At 39.9% G+C, this 5,468-nt stretch overlaps 1 pseudogene; it reads left to right on the top strand.

Annotated features, from left to right (window-relative positions):
* Nucleotides 1-658: 658 nt before the first annotated feature.
* Nucleotides 659-2,059, top strand: LOC135573395 (trace amine-associated receptor 13c-like; annotated as a pseudogene).
* Nucleotides 2,060-5,468: the final 3,409 nt, after the last annotated feature.

Here is a 5,468-nt window from a genome sequence, read left to right as displayed (position 1 = left end):
AAAAAGTTCTACAGCTGCTCCATCTAGAGCATCTTGACCGGTTGTATCACTGCCTAGTATGGCAACTGCTGGGCCTCTGACCGTAAAGCGCTACAGAGGGTAGTGCGTACGTCCAAGTACATCAGTGGGGCCAAGCTTCCTGCCATCCAGGACCTATATAATAGGCGGTGTCAGAGGTAAGCCGATAAAATTGTCAGGGACTCCAGTTACCCAAGTCATAGACTGTTTTCCCTGCTACAGCACAGCAAGCGGTACCGGAGTGCCACGTCTAGGACCAAAAGGCTCCTTAAACAGCTTCTACCCCCAAGCCATAAGACTGCTGAACAATTAATCAAAATGCCACCGGACAATTGCATTGATCCTCCCCCCTCCATTTGTTTTGTACTCCTCTGCTACTCAGTGTTTATTATCTAAGCATAGTCACTTCACCACTAAATACATTTACAAATTACCTTAATTAACCTTCATTAATTCTTTGTTTATTTAACCGTTTGTTTATATGTGTGCTCACGCATGTACACACGCGGGCGCGTGTGTGTGTATGTGTGTGTGTGTGTGTGTGGATCAAAGACGCTGGGGAAGGGAGTTTCTGTCAGTAACTTAGGGATAAATAGAGAGGCAGAGCTCAGAGTTTGTCAGAAGCCGGACCTGACAGAGCCACACCCAGGACCAAGCAGGAGCAGGACCTCATCAATTTTTACCTTTATTACAAATGGAGAAACATGAAGATGTTCAATACTGTTTTCAAGACGGAAACTCTTCTTGCAGAAAGGCTTCGCTATCGACATCTATCTACATAACACTGTACATCTTCTTCTCATTGATTTCAGCAGTTACAGTATTTTTGAACCTACTGGTGATCATCTCCATCTCTCACTTCAAGCAGCTCCACACTACAACCAACCTGCTCATCCTCTCTCTGGCTGTGTCAGATCTCCTGGTGGGACTGATTGTGATACCAGTAATGACTGTAGCAATAATGGAACCATGCTGGGGTTTTGGAGAATATTTCTGTGCGTTTCATGACTACATCTCCTTTTTATGTACTTCTTTATCTCTGGGTAATTTGGTCTTGATATCTATTGACCGCTATGTTGCTGTGTGTGATCCCTTATTGTACCACTCTAAAATAACAATAACAAGAATAATGTGTTGTATATCCATTACCTGGTGTTGTTGTATCATATACTGTGCTGCTATTATAAAAATGTTTGTAAATGTACAGGTACGAAGTAGGTGTTTGAAAGAATGTTTTACTGTTGAAATAACAGGCCAGAAAGGTATTTTCAAAAGAGGCTGCCAGTGAGTCTGGTTAAAACTATACGGGCAAATAAGTCTGAGAGAAAAGCAGCAAAAACTCTAGCTATTGTTGTTTTCAACTATCTAATTTGTTGGATTCCATTTCTATTTTCTTCTTTCTTTCTTATGTCTTTTTTAAGTGACAATGTATCATTTATCATTGGTTTTCTGCCACTTGTTAATTCTTTTATCAATCCAATCATTTATGCTTTCTATTATTCATGGTTCAAAGTGACAGCTAAACATATTTTGACTCTGAAACTATGTTTGACAAACAAGTTTAATATAGTTTTGTAATACAATTGTTGTAATTGCTTCTTTCATGTAACAAAACACTGACATGACTAATCTTGTCGTTGTCGTTGTCATATATGTGGTGTTGATGCAGAATAATTAGTCTGGATTGGAATAGAATGACTTGGAGAAGGCAACAGAAGGATTAAGCTCGTTTATAAAAAAAACATGTAGACATTTTAGTTTGTATATTCCAAATACCAAAGTCTGTTGTTGTTCCATGTTATTTAATGATAAATAGTATGTAACTATTCTAAAAGTTCTTGAGTCATTATGAGTCATTATGTATGTTTTACATCATCCTCTAGTGACTCAATTGGGACACACATGCCTTAAAACAAGTGCAGTAAAATTAAAATGTACAATAGGATATCAGCTAACGTCCAAGTATAACTCAATTGTGCATTGAGAAAGAAGAGTATGGTCAAATGTAAGAATGTGCAATTACGAGTAACACTTCAGTAATAAACCATTTGTAAGGAATTTACAGTTTGCTCACCATTTATTAATCATTACCCCCACATGTGTTAAATGTTTCTCAGCTAGGGATTCTCACAATTATAAATTACTACTTTATGCATTAACGATTAAGCACAACAGATCAGAAGAACGCAGCAGATACTTCAACCTCACCATACTGGGAATGAACAGTACCACTACTCTCACTACCACCACTCTCACTACATCACTGCTGCCAGGTCAGGGGTCACACCAGAGCAGCTCTCTCAGATGCTGTGGAGTCAGAATGAATATAGAGATTGGTAACACTTTATAATAACACATTGTAATAAAGGATGTAAAATGGATTAGTAAATCGTTTATTCTTCATTCATGTATCATTACTCCCACATTTGTTTTAATCATCTAGTTATTCACACATTTATTACCAACATTTATAGTCTGTAATAATGATTCAAAAGATAATTAGTAAGATGTTTAAAACATATCTGTATAAACCATGTACTAATCATTAGTAAAGTAGTTTTTCAGTCTCTAATCTAAAGTGAGGACTATTCACACTTTCTTACTACTTTATAAATGTTTTGAACAGGGACCAGTGTAATTTATCACAAAAAGATGGACATGCCATTGGTAGACATTCCAGCAGTACCTGATGCTCCTTATTAACATATTTAGCATATGTTATTGTGGGTGTAGTGAAATGCTTTTCTTCCTAGCTCCAACAGCGCAGTAGCATCTAACAATTCACAACAATACAAACAAATCTAAAAGTTAAATAATGGAAATGAGAAATATATAAATATTTGGACAAGTAATGTCTGAGTGGTGTTGACAAAAAATACAGCAGAATACAGTATGTACATATGAGATTAATAAAGCAGTGTGTAAACATTATTAAAGTGACTAGTGTTCCATTATTAAAGTGGCCAGTGATTCCATGTCTATGTACATTGGGCAGCGTCCTCTAAGGTGCAGGGTTGAGTAACTGGGTGGTAGTCAGCTAGTGATGGTTAATTAACAGTCTGATGGCTTTGAGATAGAAGCTGTTTTTCAGTCTCTCGGTTCCAGCTTTGATGCACCTGTACTGACCTAGCCATACAGATGATAGTGGGGTGAACAGGCTGTGTCCTTGATGATATTTTTGGCCTTCCTGTGACATCGGGTACTGTAGGTGTCCTGGAGGACAGGCAGGGTGCCCCCGGTGATGTGTTGGACAGACCGCACCACCCTCTGTAGAGCCCTAAGTATTCAGACCCTTTACTCTGTACCTTGTTGAAGCATCTTAGCCATCTAATACAGGGTATGATGCTACAAGCTTGGCACACCTGTATTTGGGGAATTTCTCCCATTCTTCTCTGCAGATACTCTCAAGCTCTGTCAGATTGGATGGGGAGCATCGCTGCACAGATATATTCAGGTCTCTCCACAGACGTTCGGTCAGGTTCTAGTCCGGGCTCTTGCTGGGCCATTCAAGCACATTCAGAGACTTGTCCCGAAGCCACTCCTGCATTGTCTTGGCTGTGTGCTTAGGGTCATTGATCTGTTGGAAGGTGAACCTTTGACCCCGTCTGAGGTCCTGAGTGCTCAGGACCTCAGGAGGTTTTCATCAAGTATTTCTCTTTACTTTGCTCTGTTCATCTTTCCCTTTATCCTGACTAGTCTCTCAGTCGCTTCCACTGAAAAACATCCCGACAGCATGATGTTGCCACCAGTATGCTTCACCTTATGGATGGTGTCAGGTTTCCTCCCAACGCAACGCTTGGCATCCAGGCCAAATCAATCATTTTTGGTTTCCTTTAGGTGCCATTTAGGTGCCAAAAGAGTCCTTTATGTGCCATTTGGCAAACTCCAAGGCCGTTATGTGCCTTTTACAGTGGTGTGGCTTCAGTCTGGCCACTCTACAATAAAGGCCTGACAGCTTTTGTAGTTCCAAACTTCTTCCATTTAAGAATGGAGGCCACTGTGTTCTTGGGGTCTTCAATGCTGAAGAAAAGTTTTGGTACCCTTCCACAGATCTGTGCCTCGACTCTTTCCTGTCTCTGAGCTCTACGGACAATTCCTTCGACCTCATGGCTTGGATTCTGCTCTGACATGCACTGTCAACTGTGGGACCTTATATAGACAGGTGTGTGCCTTTCCAAAAAGTAATTTTATTTAACTAGGTAAGTCAGTTAAGAACAAATCATTTTTTACAATAACAGCCTACACCGGCCAAAGCCAGAGGATGCTGGGCCAATTGTGTGCCGTCCTATTGGACTTCCAATAATGACCAGTTGTATTACAGGTGGATTTGAACCAGGGTGTCTGTGGTGACACGTCTAGCACTGAGATGCGGTGCCTTAGACTGCTCCTCCACTGGGGAGCCCAAATTATGTCCAATCAAGTGAATCTACCACAGGTGGACTCCAATCAAGTTGTAGAAACATCTCCAGGATGAACAATGGAAACGGGATGCTATTTAGCTCAATTTCGTGTTGTATAACAAAGGGTCTGAATACTTATGTAGATAAGGAATTTCTGTTTTTATTTTTAATACATTTGCAAAGATTTCTAAAAACTATTTTGGGGGTTTTGTGCGTAGATTGATGAGAGAAAAAAAATATTTAAAACATTTTAGAATAAGGCTGTAATGTTACAACGTGTAAAAAGCCACGGTTTCTGAATACTTTACGAATGCACTGTATGTATGAAAATACCCTCAAATAAAAGCTGACATTCTACAAGGTCGCCTCATGTAAATAAAATCTCATATCCAAAGTGCTGGATTAAACCACTTTTGATATGGACACTGCAGAGTGAAATAGAGGACAGGGATTACTTCAGTATTTGCAGTAGCCAGAGGAAGGCAGTATAATTCACAATCTGTGACAAAGGGATAACTTAATTTATTCTATACTGAACAAAAATATAAATGCAATATTTTACTGATTTACAGTCATATAAGGAAATCAGTCAATTGAAATAAATGTGTCAGGCCCTAATCAATGGATTTCACATGATTGGGAATACAGATATGCATCTGTTGGTCCCCGACATACTGTATATAAAAAAGTACGGGGACAGCCCTTCAAATTAGTTGAACTGGTTATTACAGCCACACCTGTTGCTGACAGGTGTATAAAATTGAGCCCACCGCCTTGCAATCTCCATAGACAAACATTGGCAGTAGAATGGTCTTACTGAAGAGCTAAGTGACTATCAATGTGGCACCTTCATAGGATGCCACCTTTCCAACAAGTCAGTTTGTCAAGTTTCTGCTCTGCTAGAGCTGCCCCGGTCAACTGTAAGGGCTGTTGTTTTGAAAAAGAAACGTCTAGGAGCAACAATGACTAAGCCGCTAAGTGGTAGGCCACACAACCTCACCGAACGGGAAGGCAGAGTGCTCCAGCACGTAGCGAGTAAAAATCCTCTTT

Source organism: Oncorhynchus nerka, linkage group LG1 (genome assembly GCF_034236695.1).
Source record: "Oncorhynchus nerka isolate Pitt River linkage group LG1, Oner_Uvic_2.0, whole genome shotgun sequence".
NCBI lineage: Eukaryota > Metazoa > Chordata > Actinopteri > Salmoniformes > Salmonidae > Oncorhynchus > Oncorhynchus nerka.
This window is presented reverse-complemented; position numbering and strand designations above follow the sequence as displayed.